The sequence below is a fragment of the Temnothorax curvispinosus genome, unplaced genomic scaffold (assembly GCF_003070985.1).
Source record: "Temnothorax curvispinosus isolate PA1 unplaced genomic scaffold, ASM307098v1 QBEX01014574.1, whole genome shotgun sequence".
In the NCBI taxonomy this organism is placed as follows: Eukaryota; Metazoa; Arthropoda; class Insecta; order Hymenoptera; family Formicidae; genus Temnothorax; species Temnothorax curvispinosus.
In genome coordinates this window covers 274431-294008 of record NW_020224354.1, presented here as the reverse complement: position 1 = coordinate 294008, position 19578 = coordinate 274431, and the positions used below count along the sequence as shown (strand labels likewise).

General features: G+C 37.0%; 1 protein-coding gene and 1 long non-coding RNA gene across 14 annotated transcripts in view; one reads left to right on the top strand and one right to left on the bottom strand.

Moving 5' to 3' along the window:
- The window catches only part of LOC112464784 (disks large homolog 4), a 252670-nt gene that overhangs the window by 35471 nt on the left and 197621 nt on the right, over positions 1–19578 (bottom strand). The window lies entirely within an intron of this gene.
- On the top strand, positions 13771–17196 carry LOC112464785. Its single transcript, XR_003041952.1, has 3 exons — positions 13771–14265; positions 15027–15277; positions 15791–17196. It is a non-coding gene; the product is annotated as an uncharacterized LOC112464785 (long non-coding RNA).

The window sequence follows — 19578 nt, the reverse complement described above, 5'->3', positions numbered from 1 at the left end:
TCTCATATATTTTGTATTACAGTTACGCGTAATAACCATATTAATATACCCTTAATTTCTTAATTGCAAAGTACGCAAGAGAAGAGGACAGTCATGAGCGTATAATTTGACTTCATCGAACTAATTTTCTAGAGTGCAGTCCAAAATATGAAGAGAACGGAAACTTGTGATGTTCACGATAAACTTCCATAAGCGATATTTAAAAAATTGCCCATTTTTACATCTTTAAATATAAATAAAGTATTCTTTCTATTATTTGTATCATCAATTTATCCTAATTAATTTTGGATAATCTAACTAACAACTTTTCAAACATATATACGTTCTTACAAAAATAATTAATATAACAATCTGGATAACAATATTGTGCTTATTAAAGACAGCAATGTGATTACTAATTTTGATCACGAAATTGTCTTTGAGATAATTATCTTCTTTAATATTGATGCCGTATATATAATCAGTGTAAAATAATATCTCTCCGCAAACCCCTTCGATCGTGCTTAAAGACGACCACCGGTGAAGTTTAATAAAGCGGATTTCCCTTGGATAAAGCTGCACCCCCTTAAAGGGCGACAGTCGTAAATCTCGTAATGAGGTTCACGAAGCGGCTTACGAGTACTCTTTCCGTCCCTGCATGCCTGCACGGTCATTGGCCGCAGCCTCGTAGAAATTTCCAGATCATTTTTTTTCGCTTCGGTTATAAGGTCGCTTTAGGTTCTTCGGATGCGAGCCGTTGCTTGATGAGTATGTGCTGGGAATACGAAATCCCATTAATGAATATCAAATGATGGTCAGAGTTGAATTCGTTGAAAGAAAAAAAAATAAAAACAAAAGCAAAAATATATTTGACCAGGGTCCGCGGTGGTTAAATCAAGAATCGTCATATAAAATAGAAGAATCAATGATAATAATAGTAAAAAACATTATAATTATTACGCAAAATAAAGAGAAAATAATTATTATTTAATATAATTATCATGTATAACGAAAAAGATATAATGGTAACTTTGTTTAATTTCATATTTAATTATATGTATAAATTTATTTAAAGTTTTATTAAAGTTTTAAATATTTTAATTTTATATGCATAATAAAGTATGACCAAAATATATTATCAGTTAATATTTTTTTTTAATATACATAATGTCTACAAAAGATGAATCTATACTTGGAATGTGTCCAAGTGTTAGAACATGCGAACGCGCAATGTCGACTTTTTTCTCAGACTGTGGAATTTTGATTATTACGAGGTGCAATAAAATTCAGAATCACGCGAGAACGTTTATAACGAGAACAAACGGCCCGCCAGTTGCTGCAGACGGGTTCGCTTTTGAATAAGAATAAGTTCTCAAAGAACGTTCGCCGAGTATTCTCCATGGGTGCTTTCATGTTTTAATAGTCTCCGAGTACGCAATTCCGAAAGACGAAAGCACATAAGCTCTTTTGTAACAACGGCTTTTAATTGCTTTCCCGAAACGGGCCGCACCAGCAATTTCCCAGGCTTCCACATCAAGGCACGTTCCCTCGTTTATCGCGGTTAGGTTTTATTTATGCTTACCCTCCTTTCTCCCTTCTTTCTTTGTCTACGTTGTCCTAGATATTGTATGTTTGTTTTTGATATTTAAGAAATATTTTGATATCGAAGCGAGTTTCACTCATGCGGATAAGCAATTACTCGATTATTTAAATTGGATTCGCTCAATGACTACGATTATTAAAAGAAAACATCGTTGAAACTTAGATAACAATCGTGATATTCAGGAATAAACAATCTGTGATTGAAATCTACCGATAACCACAGACAACAGTCATCGTGCAATTAAATTAATTCAATTGTTGTTTGTTGCCATTGTTCCGTTGTAACGTATCATGGATGTTTGCCTAGACGATTTGTAATTCCGAACGCTTCATTTTCGTATCTTTTAAACGAAATCTCGAGCCGGCGAACTAAATGCAATTAAACGCGATCGGTATTTGAGCAATGCCCAATATGACACGTGTCAAATAGAAACAGGACGCCAGTACATCGAAATAATTCTTACTTTCACCCGCGTTGACGGGCGGTTTTCAATTTTACAGCGTTTAATTAAAATCGTGTTCTCCGATAAAGCTGGCAAAAGACCGGATCACAGACGATAGCGTAAATGTTTTCCAATTTGGGATATCACCGTCAGGAGAGAACGCGCTTTTCCAAATATTTCCATTTGCATGATCACGAGTGGATTTTAATCGCGTCCGAGTTAAGCGAGTTAGTCGATCGTGATGGTTATTACTAGCCGCGAGTAATATTTATATAGACAACGTCACGTTTACTCGATCGCGTCTCTCGCATGCTCAACATTTTGCAAATGTGACGCATAAATTTTCGCGCGTCACGATGGTCGCGATGGAATCGCTATAACGTTACGTCTCGCGGTTAAAAAAAAAAAAAAGAGAGAGAGAGCACCACGATGGTGATTTCTACGTGACGTTTAAAACTTTTCTCGTCCGCGCAAAGCCCATCCTTCCACCTTGGACCGCCGCCATTCACGTTCGGGGAACGATTGAAAAGTTGGCCGATCACTCGAACGACAGTGGCGACGGGAAAGAGACACGATAAGACAGCGAAAAAGAGAGAAGGGAAAAAAGAGCAAAGAAGAGGTTCCGAGCAAGTTTCCGGGGCGAAATGGCGCGCGGAAGGAATATTGCTTGTTCTGCGGCTCGCGCAAAGTCCTGACTAAGAAGGCACACGTCGAGTGGAGAACCGTTTTACCTCGATCAAAAATCCCGCCCGGACACACTTTCCGGGAGATTTGTAGCGGTTGAGACGCGCAAAAAGATTCGCGAGAACTTTCACGCGGTAATCAAGAATGCATTTTCACGTGTCGTCCGGTGGCCCCGGCAAATATTTCACCTTCGAGAGCCGACAGTTTCCGCCGGACAAGCATATAGCCGAGCAATGCCAAGGACGCATTATTTTAGTATATAGTTGTTATATTTCTATAATCCTGGCGCGAAACTCACTTGACATTCGACGAGATATATTCAGATTGTTGTAAATAATAGGGCAAGAAGGACAGAAAAACAGCGTAAAAATGACTTACCAAGAGTTTTACAATTGCGATTTAAATCACTTGCGAACACTTACCTGAAACAAACAAATACACATCATAATTAATAAAAAAAATTACAATGTATTATTCTTGTTTTTACGTTATTATTGATCTCATGGGCTTTATTTATTGTTAATTGTCTTGCAAAAATGAGATTGCTTCGATGAAATTGTTTCCGTTTAATTTTCGAGAAAGAGGAGTTTAATTCAGTCGAGATATCAATTTTTAACGATCCTGATTACAATAACGATTTCAATTTTACGTTTATTTATGCAAGACCACATTTCACCTGGGACTGTTTTGTTAAACTCCCGTATTTCCCATCTTCCCGTCATTTTTACGAAAAGAACAACACGGTTTAAACTAGCGGGACACAATACAAAGCAGAACGCGTCACGCGGGTTGGGATAATGAACGTTTCGGTTCGGCGACATTCGCCGGGTTTCATGGAATTAAAACAGTCGGGGAATATCGGTAAAGGCAAACGCGATCGCCAGTCGCGCACGAGCGAGCCACATCAAAGGCTATCGGAAAAAGCGATTACACAGAACGCTCGTTTTTTAATTTTCTTTTTGGGCGCATGTAACATTCGATACGGGCCGCTCGTTGGATCCCGCGCGTTTTCGTTTATCCCGCGCCGGTTCGACGGTTACACGGCGGAATTAAATACGTTTCCTTTTTTTTCTCGCACGCGATGAGGAACGATTAATATCGGGGGTACGCGCGCGCGGCTACGGATTCGCGTCACGTCGCGGTAAATTAATAATAATTTTATTCATTTCGTCTCCGGGCGCAGAGTCGTTGGTATGCAAATTAGGCTCGCAATTCTGTTCGTTACAAGTACCGCGAGCGAGTGGGCGGCGTCGCCGATTTTGAACTGTACGTGGCGAACATCATGAACGTGCGCGGTACACGCGTTTCGTTTCGTCATGTCCCATGCCGATGTAATCGATCTCGATGTATCTGATATTTATTCCAGCGTAAGCGCGATCGCGAATCGCTAACCATCAGTTTAGTCGCAATAATCCGGCTACCGTGGATGTGAAGACACAAAAATGCATGCGCATTAAATTGACTTATTTCAATGATTGAAATAAAATGTTTTTTTTTTTTTTTTTTAAATAATGTCAGACATTTTTTTCATTTCAGAGTTTTGTAACAAGTAATGAATATACAAGGGCTGTTAAATGAAACAATAGTAAAATTCAATAATAATAAATATTTTAGATTATAATGCTTGATTATTTTGACACAATATAAAATTTTGTTACCATAGAAAAAGATACTGTCTGTATTAAATTGAGGCTGCATTCCGATATTCATTGTCAGTACTAAAAATCTATTATTTTTCTATATTTTACGTCACATATCCCATAGATTTTCAGTACTGAAAGTTGCGGATAGTAAATATCGAAATGCAACCTGAATCTTTTACATATATAGGTATATCACATTTCACGATTATATAGTTTTTATGAATAACAATTTCCATCGCAATTCTTCTGCAACAGTTAGAAGCGTTTTTTTTTAACATTTCCATTGTCATTAGAAAACTATTATATTTCAAATATACCGTTCCGTTTTAAAAGTTTACCGTACATAGTAGTCCGTAAAATTAAATTGCGATCTGCGTGGGAAGAGTAAGAGCACATCGGTTAACTTTGATTAGAAGCTAGAAAACCGACGTTGACGTCGACGAATGGCAAAAAGATGATGGCTCTTCCTCCAATTTCTCAATCCAATTTAAGATTCAATCTGGAAAGTTTCGGCGAGAAACAAACAGCTTTGGGATGAAACGAGCTATGAGGCTACCGCGTGCTCTGCAAGTAATTAGCTCACCTATAAAGGGACGACTAATTACTTACAGATCCCGCAAGTCGCTGGCAAAAGGAAAGTAGAAGCATATAAATGCGGTGTAATTTCTTAAACAAACCAACGATTTGACCAAAGAATTAATTCGACGAACGAAAGAACTTAACGAAGTTTAAAAGAATGAAGACGGCCATTATACTTCGCTTTTCTACTTTTTTTCATATAGTTAACTCTGTCGCTTAACTTCCCATAATTTCATCATTAATATAAATGTTGCATTTCTAATTAAATCCCAATACGTGATCAAATTCATCTCGAATAATAAGTAGTTTCCATGGAATGGAGATATCAAATGAATGTAAAATAAAAGTGAACGGACAACCATAGAGAAAAAAATTGAGTGGATAACACTCCATAAATCTTTCTAACAATAACTCTCAACAACATTTATACCAGTTTCACAAAGCAAGTAGCAGATCTGATTATTAAGCATTCGTCTTTCAAATTCTGTTCGAGATTCGATGGATGTGCCTGGATTCCTCGATGCGATATTCACGAGTGCCAGTCGATTATAATTAAATTTTCCCACGCTGCACCCAATTATCTTTTGTTTGCATTTCCCGCTGTCGACTCTGAACGCTCGTACAAGAGCCTCGCCTTTATAACTGTTTTAATTAGAAACACACCGAGTACCGACTTTAGTCTGGGATCGAGTCGGACAATAAAAAGTTCTTTGAAAGAAAGAAGGCAAAAGACGAAAGGTTTTTTGATCTGTTTTCTTTTTTTCATATCGAATAAAAGACTCGTCTGTAAGTTTGAGTAAGCTTGTATTTACTCAGAAATTATATAGACATCTGAATAAGAAAATGAATCTGTTTTCCTTCGCTTTGTCACTGTTCTCTCTATCATTAAATGCTAATGACAAAAAAATCTGTGAATTGCTGAAATCGTCGCTCAAAAAATAAAAGAAAACATGTTAATTACGTCCTTCATGAACTTCCATCGCGACTGCCTGTTGCATTCGCATGCAAAAGAATACATTTTCTTGGCGCATTTACACTCGCATAATTATAAGAGATTGATGCTTGCATCACAAATTTCAGAGTTTTTTGGGGAATATTTATATTTTATGAGAACGATGTGATTATATAATAATCTGATTATGTTTTTTAATCCTTCTCTTTCACGTAGGCCTTTCATTCCTCTCAAATCAATAAACATCCACATTATGCTCCGTATTTATTTTATTGCAAGATTATTGATTCAAGTATAAAAGATTACGCGGAAAATTTGTATCGGATAAAACGTCCGACTATATTTATCGGCGCTCAATTTCGAAATCGGCACTTCAATAGCAAATTGAATTGCATCAAAGCAATGATTGGCTCGGTCGAGCGCGGTTTAATAAAAGTACGAACCTCTTGAATGTCCAATTACGACAACGTACTCGTTACGAATTCCTCGTAAAAAACGTGCTCACATGATTTCCGCGTGGCTTCCACGAAATAACGAGGAACGGCGATACTTCATTCTTTTACAATCATATTCACAATTCTTCGTGTGTATTTTCCGATTACTGTGTAATCATAGAACATTTATATATTCTCTGAACATCAAGTATCGAACATAATATTATCAAGTCTGTTTTCGCTTTTTATTTAATTTTAGAATCCATAACATGTAACAAACAATTACAAAAATATTTGAATTTCAAATTGAAATTGTTTTGTCAATGTAAATACAAAAACTCGCACGTTATTATATAGTATCAGAACTTGTTCCAATGAAAAATGCTTCCCGAGGAACACTCGCGATTTATGAAATACCGTACATCTTTATTATGCTTGTAATCGTAATGTTTTACTCGTATTAGTACTAGAATACAGTATTCTTTTCAACATGACTAACTGAGCGCGTTTGTGCAAGAAAAGATAACCGAAATTTGCATTTGCGGACTTTCCTTTCTGGATTCCATATACACAGAGACCAGAATAACATTGGGACGTCGTTAGTGGGATTATACTGGGTGTCCTCGTATTTATTTGACCTATTTGCTCGCTGAGAACAAAGACCGGAATGGTGATTCCGTGTGCCTCTTCGGCGGAAGGAGGAGGTGGGGATTTCGGAGCAAATATGTAATTTTGCCGAGACGCCAACTGTGCTTCGATCAACCGTGCGATTGCCGCGAACAAACATCCGCGCACGCGAGTGATCCGCGTAAACGGCAGAAGTAAGTCGGATCTGGTTTCGGGTTTGCACTGCTCCGCACAACAAGGCCGCTCGTCTCGATGTCGGGGAAATTGTCCGAGGCATTATTCAGTGTACACACATTGTCTAGCTGATGGAATTCACGAGAGGTGGTCTCTCAAGTCAACCGTTCTCAGGCATTCTCGAGAACAACGGCAAATTCCTCATAAAATACGCAGGCCGTTGCGTTACGACGTCGGCTCTTCGGGAACGATGAGATTATATTCGCGTTGTGCGGATGCGTTTGATGTCAACCAAAACTGCGATCAGCTTGAGATAAAAATGCCAAGAGACGTCCTTACTGTTTTGGATCGTTAGAAATAAAATGTCGCAATTTTTAAATGCGACATGCGAATAATTTTCAGAAGACGAAACAAAATATGTACATAATTAAAAGAAATTTTTTTAAATGTGTAATTGTGATATTCCATTTTAACGATCATATTTCTTTAACGAGATATGTGTGATGTACATGTCAACGAAATCCAGAGAAACTAAAGTTACCCGAGCGGTTTCTGGTCCCGCGACTTTTCTTCTGTGTTTGCGTTTAACTTCGATACTATACGTAAAAGCTTCGCCGCGAAATAGAGCATTATTATGACAGTATGTGTAACTATAAACCACAGGGGGCAATCTTCGCGTCGTCCAATTTCCCGCTGACAAACAACGCCGGCCCATCCTCACCGCAAACATCACCATCCAAGCCATTCCGTAAAACGCAAAACAATATGAGAGATAAAGCGTCGAAATATTCATCGCGGGAAATCGATCGATTGCGGGGAAAACGGCGCGGCGACCCGATGTCGTTACGTCGGTAAAGTTCGAACATTTATCTATGCGTTGAAGATACTGATCTTTAATGCAAAATATTATGAGCCGCGTCATATTTTAAATAATTATAATTTATGAGTCATATATAATTAGATAGACCAATATGATTAGACAATATTAAAATAAATTTTGTGAATTGTGAGGTACAATACATTCTAATGAAAAAACAATGGCTGTCAAGAGTCGTAGGTCAGCACAAATTCGACAGAAGACTATTTCAGGGTTGCTACAAAAACAGAAAAAAATATTCCGTCAATTTTCCTGGTTTTCCCGGTCACTTTCGGAAAAAATTCCCCGATAAAAAGAAACGCTAAATAAAAACAGGGAAAAATATTAAAACTTTTTATTTATTTTAAAAAATGTAAAAAAATAAGCAGGAAAATATAAAATATAATTTTCATCATATTTTTAAAGAATTTTTAAAAACAAAAGACTTGGTGTATATAGTTATTTTCTCTTAACTTCAATATCTGTTATAATGGCTTTTTGCAAATCGCTCATCGATGAAAAAATCATATAGAATATTTACAGTGCTTCCTTAAATAATTTAAAAAATTTTGTTTAATGGTTTAAACACAGTTAATAATTTTACTAGTTTTTAAAGAAGTAAAGTGTGTGTTGTTAAAAATTTGAAATTTATAATATGATAATTTAACATCTTAGCAAGGAAAAGCCGCGAAATAAAATAGAATCTTTACGATTTGTAGGTAATTTTCTCCTGAGTAAAATATTATTCGTAAATACGCAGTGGTTTTCGAGGAATTAAAAATTAAAAATTTTGTATACTTATAAGCTTTGCAAAAAAAAAAAAAAATAATAATAATAGCCGAAATTTTTGAACCCGAGCCACCCGGATAGATAATTAAAATTGTTGCGTATTTACAAATATTTTACAAACCGTAAAAACCCCATTCAAAATCGATGAAACTCACTTTTGAGGCTTTTCCATGTCCTGGTCTTTTTTTTTAGTTTTCATGACTTTCTCTCTGACTATTTTTTAATTCTGACTTTTTCCGATTTTCCAGACCTACAGTTAACTCTTCTGCTATTCATTTGTTTGAAATTGATTATTTACAGTTTCGACAAGAAGAGCTCACAGACTTCGTTTGCAAATACGTTCTTACGTTTAAATAAACGCGCAGAGTGATCAAACTATGATGCCACAGATATTTGTCGATCCAATGGTATTTCAATCGCGTGTAAAAAAATTTGTATAACATTAAATTTGCACTCGCTTACATTCCCTGTTTTGTTTTACTTTTGTTCAATAAATTCCTATTGACTTGTTATTTTATAGGCTACAATGCTAGTTCTCCAGGCTACAGACTATCTTAAAAAAAAAAAAAATTAAAAGCGAAAGAACTCTTTTAACTAAATTATCTTGTGCGCCTTTATACGGTTAGTGAAAATTGCCGCAAAAGTCGGAAAATGTAGTCAAGCGCATCCTCGATAGTTTTCAGAGACGTGGCTATGTTTCAGAACATCTTCTATGTAAATTTTTATAGTGATTTTAATACAAATATATTTACCAAAACCATAATTTTTTGCATTTCAAAGTATACAAACATTATTTTTTGCTTTTTGATTTTAAAGTAATTTAAAAAATAAAATACCTAATTATGCCAGAAACTATTGAACGCAACAGCATGAGGATATGCGCGAGAAGTGACGATATACGAGGAAAATGCATAACTGTCGAAAGGTTAAATTGACAATGCGTAAAGATATTTATGACGTAATCGCGGGGAGTGTACGCGCGTGGGAAGGAGCGATTTTAGTGACCCAGTTTGCAAGTGCAGCCGCTGCTGCCGCCGTCGCTGCAGCATCCTTGGCTGCGGATACGAACTTTTTGCCCGTGCTCGGAGCAAGCGCGCGGTAGGTGAAGGTCAAGGACGAAAAATACGTAAATCTCGGGACTGGACCGAGCGTTTCTCGAAAGGGAAGAAGGAAGGAAGGAAGGAACCGACGGAAAGCGGAATGAACAGAGTCGCTGCCTTTCTGGGTCGAGAAAACAGCAGTTGGATCGTATCGAAGGGCGATTACCGCCGGATGGCGCGCAAAGCATATCACTTCTCCGCGAGAAAAGTACATCGGAAAATGACGAAATAATACCCCTGTGGAATTTATTTCACGCCGCATGTTTCAATGCGAAAGACATTACGCGAAGGATGTGAAGCACATGTAACCTGCACGATCAATCTAATGCTGAAGTCTGAATGTGTGTGAAGTATGGAGTTGTGTTGTGGATTCTCTTTTATTCAGTGCAAAATTTTCTATTTTTATAACAGAAATATTTTAAACATATTTTGTAAGAAATACTTTATACATATATTTTTAAAATGTTTCTCAAGTTGAGTATATATAGTAGCGTTATATTGTTTTATTTGTTTTTAATGAACTTATTTTTTTGTACAAAAGTTTTCATCTCGTTTCTTAATTGCTTCTCTATTTTTTGCTTATACATACAATAAAGAGTTGTTTTCTTAGTAAAGACAAAGATAAATGTTGAAATATTTTTTATACATTCGCTGTGAAAATACACTATATGTAAATTTTTTAAACTTTGGGTATTAAAACAAATTATAAATAGAGTCCAAGGAAAATCTGACTCGAGATTGATCGTCCAAGGATTCGTGGCAAAAAACACGAACATGGCGGTTCACGTGCACATGCATGCACATGGCGTATAAAAGCCATCCAATTAGCGATACGGTGGAATTATGGCGTTAACGTTGCAGCGGGGAAGATAAGAGCTTCGGCCGTGGTGCAATTTTCGCATCACCGGCGTGTTTTTCTAGCTTTCCAGATTGGTCGAGGTTTTCACCTCGTGGTCGGGTCACCATTGGACGCAAAATATCGCGACCCGCGGGCGAAACGAGCCGCAGCTGCGTCCGCGGAGATCGTTTGGCAGCACACACAAAGGCAGCAGAAAAGAAACCGTTCTCTACCGCGGATACACGTATATATGTACCTTTGGGAAAACAGCTATTTTCGCTTCTCGCCGATAACACCCGCATGTGATATCGACTTCCGCAAACGCTTTTCAATACGGTGCTGTACGAGATGGCAAGTCGCCTATTTGATAATGTATACCGATATTATAATTTATTCGCCGACATCACTCGCTTTTTGCCGCCATTTATTATCTCTTTGCGTCGCTTTATTGATTCTTTGCCATACTGTTAAATTCGAATAAGATTCGTCTATCTAAAATTTCGTAGCACCAAAGAATTTTTGGATACAAAACCAAATTTTGTTAGAATTATTAACTCTACTTTAAATATTATTTGTAATTATCTACAAAATACTATTGTTGTTAGCTTTGTAATTTTAAAAAGAGCTAGTTGTGAATTTTTTATATAAGCTCAAGAGAGAGAGAAAATGTATCCAGATATCGTAAATCAAAATACAAAGACGATAAAAACAGTTGGCAGTGCGCCCAAAAAAGTGAATCCCGATATCGAGTATATATATGTCATGAGCACGAGAGTGCCGCTTTTTTCACGAGTTATCACTGATTTTTTTCTTTGATAGTCGGTCGCCGAAGCACAATAAACTGTCCAAACTGTCCCAGCTCTACTGTTTTTTACGACCGGCCGAAATGAGAAATTTATGCGTTTTACACCAAAACAGACAAGGTCTCTGGTGACACTTAAAAAAAAAAGCGAGATTTTCGTTTATCCGTGAAAATACAACTGCCGTGTGTGAAACGCGCGCATCGCAAACTTCGTGAAATATGCAAATATCGTGAAATAATAAATTCGCTCTTAAATACTACATGTAAAGTTGAATCAAATATCATTATTGCTCCGTGATGTTCTTGTTATACGTCATGCTTACTTCGTATCACGAGGAAATGTCATCGCGGAGATGATATAATTTGACAGCTTGAATGTCGAGTAGTTAATAGCGCAAGTAATATTGTGTTATTTTATTCCTTAACCTCAAATGAAGACAATCATAACGTATTCCTCTCTCGGAATGATACATATTGAAAAATAAATATTTATAAAATAGTTATAATATTATATATAAAAATTGTAACGTAATCGTTCATTAGATAAAATAATATTAGACTAAATAAATAAAACATTATTAAATCTTAAAAAATGGAATTTTACTAAAGTTATAATAATTATAGAAAGATTCTTCGAGAAACGAGATGGGAATATGGTGCTCCTAAAAGAAAATTGAAAATAGAGCATTCTAAGAAAGTGTATTAAATATAAGAAGTCTCGGACAAGAAACGAATTTAAAATAGTATATATCGAAAAGCGAGTTGAAAATAGAGAATCTCAAGAAAACGAGTTGAAAGTAGAGAAAATAATATATTATTGACAATACACAAAATTTATATTAAAAACTCATTAAAAAATCAAAAGCATAGTATTTACTTTAAGTATTACATAATGCGCGACGAAAAATTTTGATTATATTATTATAAAAATATGTAATGTCTTTATATTTATCTATAATATAATTATTTTTTAAATATTATTTAAATTTACTGTGAAAACAAATGGCGCATGCATTGCTGTGTTCTAGTTTCATAAATTCTTTTGGCTTGTCATTTGCATAACACGAGAGAGAGAGAGAAAATCATAATGGGGAGGCTCTACATGTTACGGGCAGTTCCTGCTGTCATTATGACAGATTTTGACAGGCATGACATTATTATATTCCTAAAATATTTTAAACTAATTTATCGCTGAATTATTTGTGCCACTGAAAAATACGACGTACCCTATGATCGCTTTGTGAAATTTACACGGAATGAGCTAGATTTACAAAATACGCAATTTCAAATCAATTGGTTTTGCGTCACGATATTTTATGATTTTATAATATGTGATAACTGACATACCTATACGCAAACATCCGAAGGAAACGGCCATGGAACGCTGTGATCTTACTAACGAGATGTGAATCTGTGACGTAACACATACCTCGCAAGGCCATTTTGAGTCGTATAATTGACTCTTGACTCCATGTTAATTGCGTGCATTTTTCTCTGCTAGCTACTGCATACTCGCAGTGAATACGGAATTATTTGCAGAGAGCGAGTCAACAAATCATCATTAACCATCACGATCGATAAACGGAATGCGGCACGTCCGATTGACAGTGGGATAAGTTATTTTCTGCGGGCTAATTAACCCATAACTCGCATTGTCAACCACGGCACTGCTCACATCCTTCTTCTTTCATTTCTACTGTTAAATGTTATTTATAAACACTTATCTTATCTTAAGACATTATTTTCGATGGCACATTATAAATATTAATAAAAATGCCTTTCTCTGTTCTAGAAAGAGTAGATATTCAAAGAAGACGGCATCAATGTCATGAATTAAGAATCAACCCGGTGTTATTAAGGCGAGGTATGACAAACCCGCCCTGGTACTATAAATATTATAATATTATTTTCAACTACTCTGTGTCTATAATAAAAAAATATTTTAAAAGAATTATAATAAATAATTTGTCTAAGAACTTAATATAAAATATCATGTTAAAAATTTTATGTTAATACGATTTAAGCTGATCAGCTAAATGAAAATTTTAACATAATATTTTATATTAAGTGGACAAATTATTTATTAAAATTGTTCCAAAATATTTTGCAGATATTATGTTATATAAAATAAATATATAAAGAATAAAAAAATATACAGAAAGTGTCCTAAAAATAGGTTTTCAATAAGGTTCCTGTATTTTAAAGTCATAAATAAGTAAATCGCCTGCGGTTTCGAACCGCAGCACGCCATGGCTCGCTCACCCGAAATCGGAATAAATCACATTATTGTCGATGAAGTTTATTTTTAGTATTGGTGGTGTCGTGCACAGGGAGAACAGGCAGGCAGAGGCAGGCAGGCAGGCAGGCAAGCAGATATGCGTCGCTGCATCTCTCGATCCCGCCGCCGCGCCGATTGTATCGCGCGACGGAGTGCGCGTTCGCGTGCATTCACAATGCAACACGCACGGTCGGCGCGGATACCGGTTGCTGGAAAATATACTGCGATCGGACGAGCGGAATGGGCGCGGAAGGCACGAAAGAGGCGAGCGCAGCGGGGTCGTGAAAACTGTCGATGCGGAACGACACTGCCAAGGCAAATAGTTGCCTCGCGCTCGCCATCGACGGCGGAAAGCTGCGCGACGAATCTCTCTCTCTCCCCATGGATATCTCTTCCCTCCTGAATTATTCCAGAACTTGTAACGGAACTCCAAATTACGTGTCACAAACAATGGGATTAATAGTCGGTCGTGAAATATAAATTAGGTACGTCGGGCGTGCGCTTGCATGTATGTACTTATAAATATTAATCGATGACTAATTTACTCCGATATTATAACCGAAGAAGGCTCGCGCAGACGATCGCATCGCCGAATGCACTCACTTTGAATTCGTGACGCTGCACACGAAGCGAGGAATAACGATCGTTTGCCAGCTGATCGATCGCACTCGTTATTGACGTATCTCGTGACACTGCATTGTACGCGTCGTTTCGTCATACGTTAGCACTGATAACGCGATCGAGAGAGAGCGCCTTTTGCAGGACCTTCTTTCAATCCTGTACGTTAAGCTACGAACACGTGACATAATCATCTTCTCATACTTTGTCACGCGTATATGTCGCGACGACGCGGCGACGCGGTGGTGGTTATCTCTCACTCGCTAGTTACCGCAACACGTTACACTCAGGATATACATATATCCTTATCGCGTATGCTTCACTCGCGACTCTCGCGAGCGAGGTCTACGATCGTTATCATAATAACTCACTTCGCGCCAGCTGCACAGAGCGCTAGCTAATCGGGTCACTCCTCACTTGTCTTTTATGCGCTCGCACGTTGCACGACAGATCTCCTGACTATGCACAGAAGACACACGATAAACACGTGTCGGTCGCGTATAGATGCACGGCGTAAGAACGTATCGTGAAAAGTGTCGAGGTGGTCTCGAGGTTGAAGGAGAGGACCCTTCCCTTCCACCGCGCCGGCCACGCCGCCGTTTTCTGACTCATGATTCTGACACGATAGCGTAACCGAAGTAGAGAGAAGAGAAGGACGAGCTGCTCGATTACGAATGCAACGCGCGCGGGAGGTACGACGTTCCTCTTCATCGATAGCTCCCTTTCCCGTGATCCCGCGACCGGTTATTGCATTTCCGGCCGAATACGCTTCGATAACGCCGAGATTGTACAGTGAGAATACAGTTTGATAAGAAGAAGAAGGAACGGTATATCGTTAAACGGTATCGTCAAAAATTTTGATGACGTGTCGAGAGGCAGGTATAGTGTATCTCTTTCGTCATAAAATTCAAACTCAAATTCCTTACTTCCCGAAATACTGCGTCCATTAAAGAATAAAAGAATTCGTTAGGAATCCAAAATGTCTCCAAAAACAACAGTAAATAATTAAAAGAGGTATTACTTTAATTATGATTTATATATTTATAGATTGAAATGTTTATTATGTTAGAGAAATAATAGCAATCAAATTGTGCTAAAGAAATATCTATGATGGTAATAATATATTAGAATAAAAATAATAAACTTCTATTACGTAAATGAGGTAGTGAGGGAGGGAGGGAGTGAGTGAGTGAGTGAGTGAGTGAGTGAGTGAGAGAGAGAGAAAGGGGAAAAGGGGGGAGGATGAGAGAGGATCACTAATAATAATAATCAATCTAGATAGAGGCTAGACGAGGCTTAAACGAGGCTTAGATTCATCGAGAACGGCTCGAGATCAGTTTTGTCCGTCTGTCGATTTCTCGCACGGATTTTATTGTATTTTTACTTTTGCAGGATCGGGAGAAAATTGCGAGGGTTAACGACGGTCTCGCAATTAGAAGAGGATCGATCTAGCGCGACGGCCACACGGGATTGAGGACTTTCTACTCCGTCTCCGTTATAGCGTAACGGTATATCGCGATACTCTGGTGTACTGTCGGCCACTGTACCGGCCTTACATATGTGTATGCATACGTACATCGATAGCGACAGGATGTCGGTAACCGCAAATGACAGCGACGACGAGGACGACGACAGTGAGACGCGATTTCTAACGCGAAGTGCAAACAGTAAAGCACGTATAATATGGCATTCCAACACGTCTCCCGAGAAACGCCTAACGAAAGCACGTACCTGCTTGATTTCCCTCTACGGCTGCAATATTGTTACTTATGTATATACAGGAAGTCTTAAAATAGATCTTATTGCCGAAAAGAAGATATAATATAAAAAAATAAAATCAAAATTCAAATTTTCGCATGAAGCGTCATACTTTTAAGAAAAGTGACCTTAAAAATCAAAGAATAACACTTATATACGCTTAAGTTTGATGGCTATTACATATAAATAAAAAAAATACATTTTCTCTTTCTCTCTCTCTCTCTCTCAATTTAATAGAACAATATAAAATAATAAACAATATAAATTACTAGAAAGATTTTATCTATGAAATATCAAGATCATTTTTATTTCTTCAATGTTGTGTCTATTTATAGGGAAACGTGCTTATTTGGATCCTGATAAAGCAATAATATCAGATCCCGACAACTAAATCAGGCAAACCTTATATGATCCTCACTTGGATCCTACCTTAATTTCTAGTCGGGATAATGCAAAGTCTACAGAAATTATTCAAGTTTAAAAAAGTATCAGTATATATTATCTATTAATTATCAGTTATTTTTCGCAAAAAAGAATCTCTGACGAAGAAATAGTAGTAGCTGTACATTCTAATGTGGAATAACTTCAAATAATTATATTTATATTTGGAAACTTGAGTACAATGTATTTTATAAGTTATATGATTGTTTTCTTCATTATAACGGTATATTTGTTTTAAAACTGATCTTGAATCTTTCTTTTCTTTCCTTCTATTTCCTTTCAGATGCATTACAATACAAGTATAAAAAACTAACTTCTTTTTAAAAAAAAAAATAGAAAAATCAATATTTGGCAAGAATTCGCGAGTGCTTATCATTTTCCATAAATCGCAAACATGTTTCGTAAAAATGTGATAAAACGACGGTTGGGATATGCAACACGGCATTTTCGGATTGACACCTTCGTGCAAAAATTTATCGCACTTACCCGAGGATCATAAAATAATTTATCGATGATCGAAAAAAATGTCAGTTGCACCAGGCGAGTAAATTTCATACTAAATCGCACTATAATAACAAATATAATAACTTCGTTATATATTATCTGCTTAATTATATTAATTATACATATATGTATAGATATATTATGTGCTTAATTATATTATTTTTATAATTATCTCATTTTATTATCTCAATAAAATATTTAGATTAGGTACACACAATAGTTAATTTGTTTCAATAAAAAAAATCTAATAGTCTTATTTTCGTTTATTATAATATTGTACTGAAAATATTTTTCATCTCATCGTTTCTATCTTATTTCTATATTGTACCACAACTCGATTTCTCGTTATTTGACTGGAATTTCCTTTAGCATCGTTGGAATGTGAAAATTTATGCCATTCACGCTGAGAATACGTGATTTCATCGAATGAGTCATTAGCGGATATTCGGAATGTCGGTCTTCGTTAATGACTATTCGTTCTATCATCAAATTATGATACTATCGGATATCGGTTATTCAATCAATCCAGTATTAAGATAGTCTTTAATTACTATTGCATTAAAGAGCATTTAATTTTTATCGTGACAATTTAAACTATTTTAAAAATTTTAATTCTATTTAAAATCAATTTTTGAATATACTTGCCTTAACTTAATAAAATCATGCGAAACGGGTATATCACTAATTTAATTATATTTAAATTACGTTTGTCGTTTCTTGTCTGACACATCACGAACGGTGACACGGATTTGCGGGAGTTAGTGAATCAGTAAACGAGTGAGTCATCCGTAAGTTATTAGTAAGCTCGATGGGAATCGTTATTCGTCATAGTTCTTCCGATAGTTCGATAAGTATGACTTCTGTATTTAAATATTTATATCCGTAATCTTATATCTAATGAAATATTCTAGCATCTAATATATATATATTATTTACAAATGTTAATCGTATGTGGACAGTAAAAGGTGTAAACATGCATCAGGATTTACCTTATTTAAGATTCAATTACTAAAATATTTTAAAATAAAAATAAGAGAAACAAAAAGAGAAACCGTGCTTGATGAAACTCTTATCTAGAAAAAAAATCACAAAATTTGAGAAAATTGTAAATAAAACACATTAATTGAAAAGCCGCTGATGCACACAGTTCGAGAGGAACGCAACGAGAGACAGCGCTTGTTAGAATGGTCGGCGCTTCGAAGCTTATTGTTCACCACTAGAACACTTCGCTTATCGCGGTATCGCGCGTCCCAGAAGCGCTCCCGATCTCCGTATGCACTTTGGTGACACAGTTCGGCACAATAGCGCGCGCATTAATCGCATAACTGGCGGCGTGGTTGCGCAACCGTCCTTCCCACATTGTTACCCGCGAATGCACGTAAGCACGCACGAACGCAAACGCGCGTTATACGATGCCTCCTGGATCGGGAGATGCGATCGCTCTGACATAACGATCTGTCGTCTTGCCGATCTGCGCCGCAACTTCGTTGCCGCCGCGCCACGCTAATGATTTACGCTCGCGCGCGAGAATTATGACGTTTCGTCGATCATATTACGTAAATTTGCGACGTCACGCGATTGATATGTCGTTGCAATACTGTCATTGTGTCTCGCGATAATTCTGCACCGCGAAATCCACCACAGAGAATTTCTATCCGTCAAAGAGAAATTGAGTAGTAGCTCGGTCTATACGCTTATATGCATTTATTATATAAGTGTATTCGTCATAATTGCAATTTCTGATACAAAAAGAAGATTAAAAGAATTGCTGATAAAATGGTAAATAATTAGTAATACGTGGAAAAATATAAACATCATTGATTATAAAATAAACTGTAATTTACTTCCAAATTCCTCAAAATACACTATAGTAAGCTTACGGGGAGTGATTTCATTCATATCGATTAGTTTACTCAACTTTAGATTTTGTATAAAGTTAGTACTATCGCCATGATTTCAATTTGTCCATCAATCTACTGTCCATCGCTGCTTAACAATCTCGTTTTCAACAACGGCGATATGCGCCTGAGAGATTCATCATCTTCGGGTAAACTTCAGCGACACTCACGTCCCGTTCAAGCTGAGTCCCCGCAAGATTGACAAATCTGGACTTAGAGTTTACCGAGTCGATTAATTCGCCAACATACCGAGTCGCCGCCAGCAACTAACAACAGATATTATTCAACGGCTGGTAACTGGATCACCGAGCATTCGCCAAATCTCCACAACTGTTATGTCCCGCGAGTTTCGAGACCGGCGAAGGATACATACACAGTACGTATGGGGCAAACAGGATAGGCCCGCCGACTGTCGCTTCCAACGGACACCGAAAACGTTGCAAACTTGCCTAATGAACGTACAAGCTTCGTCGGCCAAGAGAGCGACTTGAGAAGTGTTGGCTTAACACGCGCTTTCGGGTGGAATCCGTCGCCAGATTTCACCAACTTGGCTTCGGTCTCTCGGCAGTGTCCTCAAAA